This window comes from Pongo pygmaeus, chromosome 1 (assembly GCF_028885625.2).
Source record: "Pongo pygmaeus isolate AG05252 chromosome 1, NHGRI_mPonPyg2-v2.0_pri, whole genome shotgun sequence".
Taxonomy (NCBI): Eukaryota; Metazoa; Chordata; class Mammalia; order Primates; family Hominidae; genus Pongo; species Pongo pygmaeus.
The window spans coordinates 117,576,061-117,594,081 of NC_072373.2; positions in this window are offsets into that span (position 1 = coordinate 117,576,061).

Below are 18,021 nucleotides of genomic sequence, written 5' to 3' on the forward strand. Positions count from 1 at the left end.
CCAGACTAGCAAGTGAATAGGAAGGTTATTGGAAGAGCTGATGCAGTTGTCTATGTCCAGTCATAGACAGAGAGGGCCATCATTTAGCTAGTGACAACTGCATCAAACAAAAGATCACAACAGCTTTAAAATAATCAACAAATAGGATGCTACTGGAGTTGTTTGATGAATGACTTGCAGTACAGCTCGCACCACTTGGTAAGCAGTGTAAGTTAGAGAATAGATTTAAAGGGAATAGATTTAGAAATTCTTTATTGATATATTGACTTGTGTGCTGCTTTATATTACTATACTGGCTATTAAATATTTTGAATGTTTAATGTTACCCTTGCCCAGATACAACCACCCCAACTACAGGAATAATTTCATGGTCAAAATAACAGACCCAAGCCTGGTACCCTGATCCAGCAGCAGGGACCAGTGAGTAGGTACCAGGGACCAGCAGCATGACCATGCGGTAAGGGGTAAGGGCGGATGGTCAGAGTCAGAGAGGGCTTCCTGGAGACAGGAATTTTAAGTCAGGCTTGGAAGGTCAGCAAGGACATTCTAGGACAGAACATTGTGTGCGTGAGGCATGGGGGAGCAGGCGTTTGGCACAAGACACCTCTCCCTCTTGCAGAGGACAAAGCTGGGAACATAGGGACCCTCAGGGCTTGCCAGTGATTGCACCAAACACTTGACCTCTGACAGCCCTTTGAAACCTGGGAAGAAAAAGCCACCCTGGAATCCTTGAAAGGCTGGGAACAATTACAGTGGTTACCGCGATGGTGAAGGAAATAGGATGAGGGAGATAGTGAGAGAGTCTTAATTAATAGTTTCTTGTGGCGTAGTCCCGCTTTGATCATGAGGCTGATATTTCCGCAGTCTATTACAAACTTCATTAAGTTTATTTGCCTGCCAGGCACCTGCCCCTTCTCCCGTCCTGTCAAAGATAAATGGCTCCAGTGGCTCAGTTGATCCCTTCTAAGCTTTGCCTCAAACCGTGGGCTGCTGGAGGACACCTGAAGGGAAGCCACAGTGCAGGAGACCCAGGGGAAATCAACGTGTCAGATGATCCTCCCAAGTCAGTCTTTTCCACCACAATGGAGAGACAGTGTTCATTGCCAGGTGACCAACGAGAACTGAATTCCAAGTGCTTATGCATACCTGCGAGGTTCTTTCTAAAGTTGAAAGTGAGCCCATAATGTGGTCTCTGTGGGCTCCAGGCTGTATTCAGGCCACTGAGTTGTATTGGGGAAACAATTTATCATGAGAATTGTGGAATGTCTGCCTTAAAAGGCATTGGAAAGGTCGCCTCCAGCCACCCACCCACAGCTCCAATCTCTTCTGCACAAGTGATTGCAGACTACACTTGAACTCCTCCAGTGACAGGGAGCTCATTATTCCAGAGGCAGCTCATTCCCTCCTCAGACAGCTCTGACTGAGCCTGAAATCTGTTCCTCTAACTTCAAACTTATGATCCTAATATTCTCAATGGAGTCAATAAGTTTAAAAAGACAACAACTAATTTATCTTCCACAAACTTCATCACATATTTGAAGACAGAGATTCTGTCTTCCCAGGAATTTTCTCTTGAATCTGGCTAAACATCTTCAATTTCTTTATGAATTCTTCATGTGGCATAATTTATGTCACTTTAAGTATGTCATTCCCAGAATTGACAAAATACAGTCAGACCAGCACAGGAAAGAACAGGACTATCACCTTTGTTTTAGATATTATGCCCTTTGTTTTAGATATTATGCTTCTACTAATGCAGCCAAAATCACAACTGCTTTTGTGTCAGCCACATTACTCTGTTAATGAAACTTCTGAGATTTAAACATGCACCAAAAATAACAGACTATAAAGTGTGCTAGTTTATCAGCACCAGGAAATGGCTTAATGTAGTAGGTAATGATATTCTGTGTTATGACTGCTGATAGCAGATCAAACCCTGAAAGCTCTGCCAATTTAGAGGATTGTGGCTCAGTAAACTGATGGTTATTTTTTCAATGGTTTTAAATTATATTAATTAATCTATTAATTGATTGTGTTTAAAAGAGTGATTTTAGAAATGTTTTGAATATGTTCAAACCAGAATTAACAGGTAACTTGTTTGTCATTAGGACAATCATCCAAATAATAAGCTATTAAATTCACATTAACATATAATAATTGTGTAAAGAATAACTAAGCAATTAGTTAATATCTAATGTAATTCATAGTAAATTAGATGGCAAGACTTATTAAATGTCAATTAGCCATGTTAGCTACTGACACCTAAGCGATTCAACATGCTAATGCTAATTAATTTCTTATTTCTTACAAGCTTAATGACTTAACAAAATGTATTTACATATTTAGAGATTCTTAAAGTCACCAGACATCCACATGTGAGTGGCTGTCTCTACGGTGGTTTGGGAAGGAGATTAGGGAAAATTGATTACTGTTTTATTTGGGGCCTCTTCTCAGCATCCTTTCTTACTGTATTCCTCTTGGAGAATTTTATAGGGAGGAAGAGAATGCAAAGAGTGTATTGGGAGGTGATCCCAGGAGCACTATGAGGGAATGGGGAGTAAGTCAGAGAAGGGATGGAGCCCATAAAGCATGCCTTAATGGGCAGGTTGCTGCTGTGGGCAACCAAAGCTCTCTCTTCGTAGGGACCCCCTAGAGATGAAGTGAAATGAGAGGCAGTGTTAGCTCCCTGAGGGACAAGAAAGCTACTGTTTTGTTTTTTGTTTTAATACCAGCTCCCATCTAAGAGTTAGTTCTGACTGTTTTGGTTAACTGAATTGACCCACTGCTACTGTGCCATCTAAGTTCAATGTGGACATTCTTTGAAGGCATTCATTCATTTGGTCATTAACATGCTTAAAGCCCAAGCTGCCAGGAGCCCAAGACCGTGGCTGAGCTTCAGGACCACTTTGAACCATGACCCCTGTGTGCTACTAGGACTCTTCATCCCTCCTTTACTCTCCGCTATCCCTGACTGGCTTTCTTCACACTTCAGAAACATGGTCTCGAGCTCCAGGCTTTACATCTTTAAGATGCAAGCCACCAGGACAAAATGGCTCTGAAGTTCTCTCAGTCTCAGGAAGGGGACATGGGCTTACTTGGATCAGGTGCCCATATTCTGGACCAACCCAGTGGCACGAGCACCTACTGTGTCATGCTTCCAGGAGAAGAGCTGCTGGGTGCTGGTCAGACAATCCCACTGAAGTCTGTGATACCTCCTTGGACTAGGCACTGGACTGGAGGCGGACCTGCACAGCTGAGCAGCAGTTATCCCCTCTACTCCTGTTGCTCACAGCCTAGTGACAGAGAGAAGCAGGGCAGTGGGACGGGTGTTCAGAGAGGTATCTCAGGGAGCTGCCTAAACACAGAGGTGGCCCCTGCTGAGTATTGTAAGGAGTAGGGAATGGGGTGGGTGTAATGCCTGAGTTAATCCCCTGAGTGTTAGCTACTGGAAAGGTAAGGGCAGGCTGTCCAGGTGAGAGTGAGGTCTTCAGGGAACCTAGGGAAATTTTGCATGACTGGTTTGTGGCATCCCAAGGCAGTTGGCCTGTTCCATCCACCTCCTCAACCCACGCTGGACATGAGAGCATAGATAGGACACTAAGTAGAAGTCTCCACTTGGACTCTGTCCATACAGAGACACAGAATCAAATGCTTTAGTTAATATATTCTTGTAATCCTTGGTATTGAAAAAATGTCTTCCAGAATAAGATAACTTTTTAGTGAGTGAATCAGTTTGGACTCTAATATTATACTCTATTGGTCTTGTCATTCTTAACTGCATATATGTTATATTGGCCAGTTTCTTTACTGATATGTGGAATTCTCGTAATAACTTCTATGATATAGGTGTTATTATTCCCACTTCACAGAGAAAGGCAGTGAAATTCTGAAACTGAGTACATTGCCTAAGGTTTTAACCTAATCTGTGAGTGCTAGAGCCTGCCATCAAACCCAGATTTTACTGACTCCAAAGCCCATATTCATTCATTCATTCAACAACACTGTGTAATAGGCATACTGTGCTGTGCCTATTACATAGTGGGATAAAAAGAGCACGACACTGTCCCAGACTCCAAGTGGCTACAGAATAGCTCCAACAATGAGAAAAGTGCTAGGATGTAGATAGACACAGAGTCAGTGCAGTCAAGACACTGGAGTCAATCAAGGGTAGGGGGAGTCAACCAGAGGTAATGATGCTCAAATTCCAATCTGAAGACTGAAGGGGTGTCAAGCAGGTGAAGAGCAGGTGAAGGGGATGTGGTAAATGTATTTTAGGCAGAGGGAAGAGTGTGCACAAAGCCTGGATGGGAAAACAAGCAAGTGGTCTGGTGGAAAGTGTGGAGGGAAAGGCATGAAGGAAGGAGACACTGAGAGGTGAGAATGTAGAGGTAAACAGGGACTAGATTATAAAGGACCTTGAAGGTCTCCATGAGGGGCTGGACCCAAGTTTTATGTCACCTTCACTAAAGAGCCTGAAAGTCTTTGACCCATTTCCGGATTCTGGACTGAGGGCTCTAGCTGGTCGGCAGGAGTGTGGAAGTTGACACATGGGTGGAGGAATTCTTCCTGAATTTGTGAGCCCTCTTCTTCATGCAGGGAAATGCTCTTTAAGATGACCATTCATTGCAGGTGTCCTCTCTGGCTAAACGTAATCATAAAGAAGTATATAGAAAGATAAGGGCATGTTGCATAAGAGCAACAACAAACAAACTTCAGTGCAAGTCTTGGCTCTGCTGTTTACAAGTTGTGATGTTAGGCAAATTTCTTAGAGTCTCCCTTATCTATAGAGGACTCAGGAGGGCAATTATGAGAACTAGATTAGATGTATAGGAAGTATCTGTAAACAGGGACTAGATTATAAAGGACCTTGAAGGTCTCTTGAAATCAATGTTAGTTCTCTTCTCCACAGCCCCTTCAACATTCAGAAATCACAATACGTAAACACCAATAATTGTCTACCCACGTAACAGACAACTTATGCAATTGCATCTTCAAATATTTGAGGACAATTATCATTTGCCTTACTAAGTTTTCTCTTCTTCAAGCCAAATATTACGTTTCCCCCAATCATTCTCCATATGACATGCTTTCTAGACCCCTACCATGCTGACTATCCTCTTCTGAATAATTTCTAGTTGGCAGTTGTTCCCTCCCAAGTGTCTTGGCTGGAATTGGACCAGAAGTCCAGATATAGTCTGAGCAACACAGAGCACAGCTGGGCCAACACAGTCCTTGTTCTGGATTTCATAATCGTATCAGAGCAGACTCAGCAACCATTTCCTCTGAGTAGCTACATCTAACTGGAGGCACATATGGAGTTGGTACCTCTTCCACCACCTTACCTCTCACTTCCTGAGGTAAAATAAACCTACTAAACTTCCAGAACCTGAGGAGAGGCTCCGTTTTATACAGCTCTGGCTACAGCTCAATACCCATGCACATTATTGGGATTATATGCAAATGTGGAGTCAGTGTGGTGTAGTGGAAAGATAGATCTGGGTTCAAATGTCAGTTTGGAAATCTACTAGCAGCAAAACTATAGGCAATTTAGTTAATACCTCTGAGACTTAACATTGTCAACTATAAAACGAATATAATAGGGCTGTTATAAACCCAAATGCCCATCAAAGATAGACTGGATAAAGGAAATTTGGTGCATATACACCATGGAATACTATGCAGCCATAAAACCAAATGAGTTCATGTCCTTCGCAGGGACATGGATGAAGCTGGAAGCCATCATTCTCAGCACACTAACACAGGAACAGAAAACCAAACACCGCATGTTCTCACTCATAAGTGGGAGTTTAACAATGAGAACACATGGACAAAGGGAAGGGAACATCACACAGCGGGGCCTGTCAAGGGGTAGGGGGCAAGGGGAGGGAGAGCATTAGGACAAATACTTAATGCATGCGGGACTTAAAACCTAGATGATGGGCTGGTAGGTGCAGCAAACCACCATGGCACATGTGGCAACAAATCTTCACGTTCTGCACATGTATCCCAGAACTTAAAGTAAAATTTTAAAAAAGAATTAAATAGGTTTTGGATGGAAGGTATTGGCACCTGTAGGCATTCACGAAGTCTTTGTCTTTCCCTGTACGTGACCCTGTACGTGACCCTAGCCTCCTGAGATATCAGAGTGAGGCTTATTTTCTCACCTAGAAAAACTTATAAAAAGGGAAGTAGACCTGGTTCTAATAAAATGTATGGTATATGGTGATAGATGTAAGCTCAGGGAATGGTGAGATTGCAATATAGTAGGTACTCAGTAAGCATTTGCTGAAGGAATAAATATTTCGCCATCAAGCCAGGTATCCCAAATCTTGTAATTAGGCAATGGATTTTGAAGAAATCTAAAAGCAGGGTTTAACATTTATCTGGTTAAGTTGATCTAATGGTTTTGTTGTTACAGCCCATCAAAATATTTTTAGTCTTCATTCTATCATACAGTACATTAGCTATTGTGTTTAGCTTTGTGTCACCTAAAGGGGTGATGTCTCATTCAATTATCGACAGATATGTTGGCCAGGATGGTGCAGGAGATAAACCTGTGGCATCCTACTAAAGACTTTCCTTTAAGATGTTCCTATAAGCCTAGGATACCAGGGCATTAAAAAAAAAAGCTACTGGAAAAACACTCTGCAGATGTTGCCAGAAATCCCTTCCTAGGGCCCAGCCTTGTATGGGGCCAGGCAGCCATAACTTCCAAGCAACAGCAGCTCTCAATCAGCATCCTATTCAACCAATGAGTCAAAGGGACTGGCCATGCCTCCATTGCCATTACCTTGCGGAACACTTTCTACCCTATCTTTTTATAATCCACCTGTCACAATGCTCCCAAAGGGATCCATAAGTAAACTGACTGTCACTCACCTGCTTAAAACCCTTCTGTGGTGGGTTGCTTGATACATGAACTCCAATTTTGTTAATTTAATACAAAAGGTCCTCCATGGTTTAGCTCCTGTGTATTCCCCAGCCTTATATCCTGACACTCCATTTTTCATAATTTAAGCTCTAGTAATTCTTAATTGGTCATATTTACCCATATATCTTAATATTCCACTGCCATACTTTTGCTGAAGTCATTATTTCTGTATGGGCTATTTTCCCCCTCTTCCAACCCCCTTCCCTAGTTTATTCTATTTAGTCTTCCAATTCAGGGGTCATCTGCTTTGCCCATATCCAGAGGGTTAGATGGCCCTCTGGGCTCCATAGACTCCTGTGCATAGTCTAGTATCTGCACTTAGTATATTGATGGTAACCATCTACCCTACTAAATTTGAAGCATCTTGCACAGAAGGGCCAAGTTTCAGTCATCTGAGAATTTCCACCTACTCACTTAGGACCTGGTACATGTGAACTGTGAAATAAATGATTGTTGGAGAGAGAGAGGGAGAGAGAGAGAGAGAGAGCGTATTCTCAGAGCAATTCTACTAAGTTCTAATGATTTCCCTGAGAGTTAGAATAAAGATAATTTTGGGGTGGAAGCTGAGTCATAGAGAGGTTGAATGAATTGCCCAAGTTCTCTTGGCTGGGATTAGAGTCTAATTTTGAATCCTAGCCCAAATTTCCATCAGTAGGCAGTACTGCCATCCACAACCTGATCCTTTAACATTCAGAACTGCGTGTATTAATGGCCCTGGCTCACTTGGGAATGCCCAGGCACTATTTTGGAGAGAGGAGGTGCATTTACACTCGGCTACAGGTCACTGCATTTTTCTCTGGTGAGGGCATTTTCACCCTAATGGAGGACTCTGAAGGCATTTTGTTTTACCCCATTGGAATTCGTTTTTACTGGTAAGATTTCAGACACTCTGATTGGTGCTCTTCCTAATACAGGAAGTGCTGCCAAGCAGTAGATCTTCTGGTGAATGTGAAATCACACAGCACAGGTAACTGGCTTCTTCAGCACCTGTAGAGTCAGTTCAACTTCAGAGACCATCTAGGTAGACCTGAGGAGCTGGCCAAACAGTAGGCTTAAAGGTTAGAGAGCATATTGGGAGCCTCATGGAAAAGGGAAGGGTAGACTGGGGAGGGGAGATTAGAACCCTGGTGTATAGTCTTTGAGAGCAGAAGTCAAAGGTTATGCCCATCCCCCAACAGGTTCATGAAAAAGACAAGCTCCCGAAGAACCTCACATCTGTTGAATGTAGGCTGCGTTGCAGTCCTCTGAAGGATGACTGGCATCAATAAACTGGCCTTCTCTGGAACAAGGACGCCAGAAGTCTCTCACACAGACAGGATGCTTATAAGGTGGCTCTTAACGTCTTCAAGGCAGGCTTTGACCTCAGGTTCTTTACCATGGTGGAATGTTTGATTATAGCCTAAGGCTGCTTCTAGTGTTGTCACTGCAAACAGTTTTAGTCCTGTGTGTTCCATGGTTACAATGCTAGCAAGGGTCAGGAGGCTACACTGAGTTTGGAGCCCAGGGACCCCAGACCAAGAAAGTTGATATGTTCAGCCCTATTTGGAAGGTGTCTGGCAGAAATGGAGTCGGCAGAGAGAATGAGGTGAAAAGAGCACAAAACAGAGCCTATGTCGATCATTCAAAATCAAGAGAATTATATGGGATATTACTCTGTACCTTCAGGCTAGCAAAGGCACCTCAGGGACTGGCTATAAGATGAAGACCGATTGCTCGAGGCTAGCTTCCCCTCTCATCTCCACACCCCAAACCTGCAGACCTCAATGACTGCCCAGTTCTCTGGTCTCCCAGGAGGTGAGTTACCTTCATGTTATAATTCAAGTGTTAGTCTCCACATAATATCTGTAGAATTTCTCCCAGCCGGAGACACTTCTGTTGACTTACAAGTCATGCTGGTAATGCAAGGGGAGGCAGCTGGAGTGAGGGAGCACACTTGTTTTCAGCCTTCAGCCTGGCTTCCACCTTCCTGGCTGGCTAGCAGAGTGCATCCTTCTATATCAGCTCAGCCTCTCCTGACTGCCTTTATTTTTGCCACTAAAAATCTGGAAATTTCTGGGACTTCCTGGCTAGGACCTTGGAGAGCTCTGAACCCAGCCAGCCTCCTGTGAAGTGCAACCACTTCTGGGGCTGGCATTACTGCTCTATAGGGCCTCCTAGACTATCCTTTAGCATCCCCACACCACCTCCAACCCCAATGTGCCTGCTCATCAAAGACACGAAGCTGGAATTTTCCTTGCTGTCCACTCCAAAGTCTTGTCTTTGGACATGGCCCACAGGACCAGGAGGTGGTGTAATTTTATAATGAAGGAAAGAGTCTTACCTCTGTTTTTTTCTTTTTAGATGAAGTCTAGCTCTGTCACCCAGGCTGGAGTGTAGTGGCATGTAGTGGCATGTAGTGGCATGTAGTGTCATGATCTCGGCTCACTGCAAGCTCCGCCTCCTGGGTTCAGGAGGCCATTCTCCTGCCTCAGCCTCCCATGTAGCTGGGACTACAGGTGCTCACCACCACCATGCCCAGCTAATTTTATTGTATTTTTAGTAGAGACAGGGTTTCACCATGTTAGCCAGGATGGTCTTGATCTCCTGACCCCGAGATCCACCCGCCTTGGCCTCCCAAAATGCTGGGATTACAGGCGTGAGCCACTGTGCCCGGCCAAGAATCTTCCATCTTGATTGGGATTATTCCTTTCGTCTCCTATTTACTCTTTTTTGCTTTCCCTGCATCAGTTTCTCTGATAAGTGTGGCCAACAGCCTCTCATGGGCCTAGAGTCTTTGGATTACAGAGCGGGTATGAAGTGCACTCATTGTCGTTTTGGAAGGGTTGGGAAAAGATAGAAGGCGGAAGGTGCAGTCATGGCTTGAGATGAGAAAACACTCCCCAGGGAGTTTTTGACCCCGATTTGTTTTTAAGGACTCCTCTCATCCTGCCCATGAGCAGAACAGGCTCCACATAATCCAAACGTGAAATATGTAGCACCTCCTAAGTTGGGAACACGTGTGGAGATAGAAAGATGTTAAAGAGGGGGAAGGGAAGTGGAAGGGTAAAAAACCAGTTTCCAAGATCAGAACTGATCATCCTGCAAATGACTTTAAGTTATTGGACGAATAAAAAGGGAATGTGGGAGGGCAGGGAGTAGTGGGGGTCTGAGCCCCTGGAATCTGATTTGTGGTCTTGCCTAGTGTGATGGTTAATAATGAGTGTCAACTGGATTGGATTGAAAGATGCAAAGTATTAATCCTCGATGTGTCTATGAAGGTGTTGCCAAAGGAGATTAACACTTGAGTCAGTGGGCTGGGGAAGGCAGACCCACCCTTAATTTGGTGGGCACAATATAATCAGCTGCCAGCAAATGTAAAGCAGGCAGAAAAACATGAAAAGTCCAGACTGACCTAGCCTCCCAGCCTACATCTTTCTCCCATGCTGGATGCTTCCTGCCCTCAAACATCAGACTCCAGGTTCTTCAGTTTTGAGGCTCAGACTGGCTATCCTTGCTCATCAAGCTTGCAGATGGCCTATTGTGGGACCTTGTGATCATGTAAGTTAATACTTAATAAACTCATATATTATATATATATCTCCTGTTTCTTCTGTCATATATATATATATATATATATACTATTAGAAGTACAGTCTATATCCTGTACTATTAGAAGTACAGGATATATATATCCTGTTTCTTCTGTCCCTCTAGGGGACCTGTAAACTGATTTTGGTACCAGGAGTGGTTCTAGAGGAACAGATATTAAGGATGAAGTTCTTTCGTTGGTTTTGGGGTTTCTGGAGTTGGCTGCTTAATATGATTAGACCCAAAAATGCTAAGGACTGTACTTCAGTCCTATGGAGAACACTGATAGTCCTTGGCATAAACTGTTTAGAGAGTTATGCAAAATAAATGCATTTGACACTCTTGATTCACTGCTCATGAGAGGCAAGGAGTTTAGTGACTCTACACATAATACCTTTGACAATATGTGCAGAACCAAGGAACATAATGAAGCTGGTTGGTTGTTCTTAAGTTCAGTGGACAAAGTGATGAAAGAAAATGATGAACTCTCAGGGATTCTGTCTCCTGGCTTCAGAAGCAAATACTGAGTCTCAAATCTGCTAAGATTGCTCTTAGTGAGAGTCTTATCTCCTGTAGAGAAAGAGCTAAAATTGTGGAAAAACAGAAACAAGATCTTATCATGCGAGTGGCTGACCTGCAATGAAAAGTGCTTGCACAGCCTTGCCAGGTGCCTATTGCTAAAGTGAGGGCATTGATAGGAAAACAATGGGACCCTGAAACTTGGAATGGGGATCTGTGGGAGGACCCTGATGAAGCTGGGGATGCTGAGTTTGTAAACTCTGATGAACCTTTCTTGCCAGAAGGAACAGCTTCCCCATCTCCAGTAATGGCAACATCCGCACCCTGACCCATGCTGCCATCAGCCTTTCCACTTTTGTATGAGGAGATAAAACCTGCACTGCCTGTGGCAACAGTGATGGCCTCCCCTGAGGCAGTTGCCAGGCAAAATAATGTTGATTCTCCTCATGAGCCTCTCCCAACACCCCTATTTGCTTCTAGACCTATAACTAGACTAAAGTCCCAGCAGGTCCCTAGAGGTGAGGTTGAGAGTGTGACCCATGAGGAGGTGCACCACATTCGAAAAGAACTGCTTGAGTTCTTTAACTTATATAAACAGAAATCTGAGAACAGGCATGGGAATGGATATTAAGTGTGTGGGATAATGGTCAAGGGAACACAGAGTTGGATCAGGCTGCATTTATTGATTTGGGCCCACTAAGTAGGGACTCTGCATTTAATGTTGCAGCTCAGGGCGTTCATAAAGGTTCTAATCATTTATTTGCTTGGTTAGCTGAAATATGGATTAAAAGATGGCCCACTGTGAGCAAACTGGAAATGCCTGATCTCCCTTGGTTTAATATAAAGTAAAGGACCCAAAGGTTTAGGGAGATTGGAATGGTGGAGTGGATTAGTCACTTTAGACCAATGCCTTGTGAAATAGATTTGTGAGGGCAGCAACTGCATCTTTCAAGAGCCCTGTAATTGCTCTTCTCTGTATGTTAGATCAAACAGTGGGAACAGCAGTCACTCAACTACAAAACTGAAATACAATGGAAATAATTGAATCCCAAGGTGGCAGGGGCCAAGTGGTGGCACTCAACTGTCAAAGGAAAGGTTGGCATAGCTACCATAATGGACAACAGAGGCAAAGCAGCAATTAGAATAATGTGACTTGTGTATAGCTGTGGCATTGGCCAATTAATCATGGTGTTCTTATAAGTGAAATTGATAGGAAGCCTACTGCATTCCTACTAAAATTATATAAACAGAAAACTTCTAGGTCGAATGGACAAAAGCCTAATTTGAACTATAAAAACATAGAATCATGCCCCCTCAATCAGTTTCCAGATGTGAGCCAGTTTACAGACCCAAAACCCCTTGAATGAAGGGGAGACTGGGTCTCCTTGAGGAAGGACCCCACTACATTACTGAGAGTTTATGCAGTGAATCTTTCTCCCATCCTTCCCCAAAGAGACCTCTGGCCTTTTACCAGGGTAACTGTGCATTGGGGAAAGGGAAATGATCAGGCATTTCAGGGACTACTGGACATGCTCTGAGCTGATGTTGATTCCAGGGGACCCAAACATCATTGCAGTCCTCCAGTTAAAGCAGGGGCTTTTGGGGGGTCAGGTAATTAACAGAGCTTTAGCTCGGGTCCAACTTATAGTGGGTCCAGCGGGTCCCTGGACGCATCCTGTGGTAATTTCCCCAGTGCTAGAATGCATAATTGACATAGACATACTTAGCAGCTGGCAGAACCCCCACATTAGCTCCCTGACTGGTAGGGTGAGGGCTATTATGGTGGGAAAGGCCAAATGGAAGTCATTAGAGCTGCCTCTACCTAGAAAAATAGTAAATCAAAAACAATATTGCATCCCTGGAGGGATTGTGGAGATTAGTGCCACCATCAAGGACTTGAAAGATGCAGAGGTGGTAATTCCCACCACATTCCTGTTCAACTCTCTCATTTGGCCTGTGCAGAAGACAGATGGGTCTTGGAGAATGACAGTGGATTATTGTAAGCTTAACCAAGTTGTGACTCCAATTCCAGCTGCTGTATCAGATGTGGTTTCATTGCTTGAGCAAATTAACACATCTCCTGGTACCTGGTATGCAACCATTGACTTGGCAAATGCCTTTTTCTCCATTCCTGTCCATAAGGCCCACCAGAAGCAATTTGCCTTCAGCTGGCAAGGCCAGCAATATACCTTTACTGTCCTACCTCAGGGGAATATCAACTTTCCAGCTGTGTGTCATAATCTTATTCAGAGAGACATTGATCACTTTTCACTTCTGCAAGATATCACACTGGTCCATTACATTGATGACATTATGCTGATTGGATCCAGTGAGCAAGAAATAGCAAACACACTGGACTTATTGGTGAGACATTTGTGTGCCAGAGGATGGGAAATAAATCTGACTAAAATTCAGGGACCTTCTATCTCAGTAAAATTTCTAAGAATCCAGTGATGTGGGGCCTGTGGAGATATTCATTCTAAGGTGAAGGATAAGTTGCTGCATTTGGCCCCTCCTACAACCAAGAAAGAGGCACAACACTTAGTAGGTCTATTTTGGAGGCAACACATTCCTCAAGTGGGTGTGTTACTCTGGTCCATTTATTGAGTGACCTGAAAGGCTGCCAGTTTTGAGCGGGGTCCAGAACAGGAGAAGGCTCTGCAACAGGTCCAGGCTGCTGTGCAAGTTGCTCTGCCACTTGGGCCATATGACCCAGCAGATCCAATGGTGCTTGAGGTGTCAGTGGCAGATAGGGATGCTGTTTTCAGCCTTTGACATGCCCCTCTAGGTGAATCACAGCGGAGGCCTCTAGGATTTTGGAGCAAGGACCTGCCATCTTCTGCAGATGACTACTCTCCTTTTGAGAGACAGCTCTTGGCCTGTTACTGGGCTTTGGTGGAAACTGAACATTTGACTATGGGTCATCAAGTCACCATGGAACATGAACTGCTTAACATAAACTGGGTGCCTTCTGATCCATCTAGCCATAAAGTGGGTCATGCACAGTAGCATTCCATCATCAAAATGGAAGTGGTATATACGTGATCAGGCTCGAGCAGGTCCTGAAGGTGCAAGTAAGTTACATGAGGAAGTGGCTCAAATGCCCCTGGTCTTCACTCCTGCCACCCTGCCTTGTCTTCCTCAGCCTGCATCGATGGCCCCATGGCGAGTTCCTTATGATCAGTTGACAGTGGAAGAGAAGACTATGGCCTGGTCCACAGATGGTTCTGCACAATATGCAGGCACCACCAGAAAGTGGACAGCTGCAGCACCACAGCTCCTTTCTAGGACATCCCTTAAGGACAGTGGTGAAGGGAAATCTTCCCAGTGGGCAGAACTACAAGCAGTGCACCTGGTTGTGCACTTTGCGTGGAAGGAGAAATGGCCAGATGTGCGATTATATACTGATTCACAGGCTGTAGCCAATGGTTTGGCTGGATGGTCAGGGACTTGGAAGAAGCATGATTGGAAAGTTGGTGACAAAGAAATTTGGGGAAAATGTATGTGGATGGACCTGAGTGGTCAAAAACTGAGGATATTTGTATCCCATGTGAGTACTCACCAATGGGTGACCTCAGCAGAGGAAGATTTTAATAATCAAGTGGATAAGATGACTCATTCTGTGGGCATCATTCAGCCTTTTCCCCCAGACACCCCATCATCGCCCGATGAGCCCACGAACAAAGTGGCCATGGTGACAGGGATGGAGGTTATGCATGGGCTCAGCAACATGGATTTCCACTCACCAAGGCTGACCTGGCTATGGCCACTGCTGAGTGCCCAATTTGCCAGCAGTAGAGACCAACACTGAGCCCTTGATATGGCACCATTCCTTGGGGTGAGCAGCCAGCTACCTGGTGGTAGGTTAATTATATTGGACCTCTTCCATCATGGAAAAGGCAGAGATTCATCCTCACTAGAATAGACACGTACTCCAGATATGGGTTTTCCTATCCTGAATGCAATGCTTGTGCCAAGACTACCATCTGTGTACTCACAGAATAGCTTATCCACCATCATGGTATTCCACACAGCATTGCCTCTGACCAAGGCACTCACACTTTATGGCTAAAGAAGTGTGGCAGTGGGCTTGTGCTCATGGAATTCACTGATCTTACCATGTTTCCCATCATCCTGAAGCAGCTGGAGTGACAGAATGGTGGAATGGCCTTTTGAAGTTACAATTACAATGCCAACTGGGTGACAATACTTTGGAGGGCTGGGGCAAAGTTCTCCAGAAAACTGCATGCTCTGAATCAACATCCAATATATGGTACTGTTTCTTCCATAACCAGGATCCACAGGTCCAGGAATAAAGGGGTGGAAGTGGCACCATTCACCATCACCCCTAGTGATCCACTAGCACAATTTTTGCTTCCTGTTCCTGCTGCATTATGTTCTGCTGGCCTGGAGGTCTTAGTTCCAGAGGGAGGAACATTGCCACCAGGAGACACAACAACGATTCCATTAAACTGGAAGTTAAGATTGCCACCTGAAGACTTTGTGCTCCTCCCACCTTTAAGTCAACAGGCTAAGAAGGGAGTTACAGTGCTGGCTGGCGTGATTCACCCAGACTATCAAGATGAAATCAGTCTACTACTCCATAACGGAGGTAAGGAAGAGTGTGAATGGAATACAGCAGATCCATTAGGGCGTCTCTTAGTATTACCATGCACTGTGATTAAGGTCAATGGGAAACTACAACAGCCCAATCCAGGCAGGACTACAAATCGCCCAGACCCCTCAGGAATGAAGGTTTGGGTCACTCTACCAGGAAAAAAACCATGACCTGCCAAGGTGCTTACTGAAAGCCAAGGGAATACAGAATGGGTAATAAAAGAAGGTAGTCACCAATACCAGCTATGACCACGTGACCAGCTGTAGAAATGAGGATTGTAATTGTTATGAGTATTTCCTCCTCCTTTTGTTAAAAACATGTTTGTGCATATATACACTTGTGCTAAGAAACTATCTTCGTTTTATTTCCTTTCTTCTTTATCACGTGACATATGATTTATTTACTTCTTATCAGCAATTAAGTATTGTTAACTTTATGTAATAGTGTTTGGGTTGGGGATTGGTGTGTTTCCAGTTGTATGAAGGATAGTTGTATTACGTTAGGCATAATTATAACCTTATTATTGTCTACATTTGAAGATTATGTATGATCTCAGGGAATGTATATGGGTTCAAATTGACAAGGGGTGGACTTGTGATGGTTAATAATGAGTGTTAACTTGATTGGATTGAAGGATGCAAAGTATTGATCCTGGGTGTGTCTGTGAAGGTGTTGCCAAAGGAAGTTAACACTCCCCCGGTCAGTGGGCTGGGGAAGGCAGACCCACCCTTAATTTGGTGGGCACAATATAATCAGCTCCCAGCGAATATAAAACAGGCAGAAAAACACGAAAAGGCCAGACTGGCCTAGCCTCCCAGCCTACATCTTTCTCCCGTGCTGCGTGCTTCCTGTCCTCAAACATCGGACTCCAAGTTCTTCAGTTTTGAGACTCAGATTGGCTCTCCTTGCTCCTCAAGCTTGCAGACAGCCTATTGTGGGACCTTGTGATTGTGTAAGTTAATACTTAATAAACTTCCCTTTATAAATATATACAAATATATTTATATTTGTATATTTCCTATTAGTTTGTCCCTCTAGGGAACCCTGACAAATAAGTCTAGTATGTATGGGCCATGCACTTTACATGTGCTCTACATGTGACATCTCCCATACCCTAACAAGGTCAATCTGAGAAAGGTATTATGATGCCCATTTTGCTGATAACTCAGAAGGGAGAAATGAGAGGTGATTTTAAGATACATCAGCATAATGATAATAAGCCTGTCACCTTTATATACACTTTGCTGTTGACAAAGCACTTTCATGTCTATTTTTTTAATACTCATGACAATCTTGGGAAATAGTCTGGGAAGGAATGGCTATTTCCACGTTATAGGTTTTATTATGCATTTCTTCTAGGCCCACTGTATTGAAAGCAGAGGAATATTTCTTTCACCCAGGAGTCTGTGGTTTAGGTGATGACCTCCACAGAGCAGGCAGGGAAAATCCTACAATGAAGATTCACGAACACAATGTCCAAGACCTCAGACAACTGCTGGGCCTCATATCCCCAAGAAAGGCTGGAAAAGCAGTTAGTGTATTAAAGTCAAGACATGGACATTAGCTCCTCACATTCTCTGGTCAGTCTCAACTCTAGCCTTATGTAATGCTTCCCGCAATCATCTGATACAGCACATAGACTCAGAAAGATAAAGTGGTTCCTCAAATGACATATGGGTAGTAGTGACCTGGAGAGGGCATGAATGCAGGTCTTTTGATCTTGGTGTAGTGTTTTTTTCACTCCACCATGCTGTTTCTCAAACAGTTGGGAACCATTATAGTGGCCCAGGCCAAATGACCTTAGAACAGTAATTTTCATCCTGGTAGGGCAAGCTTTAGTTATTGTGCTCATTCCTTTATTTCTCCTTCCTCTTTAGATACTGCTACTGCCCCCACAGATGTCCAGGGTCCTTGAAATGCCGCAGGTTGCCTTGGGCCCTTTCTATGCTGCCTCCACAGGCCTCCTTCTCAGGCAGGTCCCTGGGTTCTGAGCCTGGCTCTCTGAGAACTTACAGAGCCTGGTGCTGTGACCCAGAGCCTGGCTGAGTGGCAGCCACAGTCAATTCTGAAATCTGAGGCTGAGACTTAAAGAGGGATGTACCTCTGCCAACCCTCCCTCCTCTCTACTGATATTAAGCCTCGGGACTGGAGCTTTTGGGGACTGGAGCTTTTGGGGCCACATCATCTATGCTCAGAGATTTCTGAAAGTTTTTTTGTTTTGTTTTGTGTTGGTTTCTACTTATTATTACTGGGTTTTAAGACTCCAGATGTCTTTGAGGCTCAGCCTTTGATTGCAAATGGGAGAAAAGTAAATGAGACAGACTGCTTGGGGGAGATGGGTGGCAATTAAGGATTAAGATGAGTAAATGGGGAAGATCGATATCTT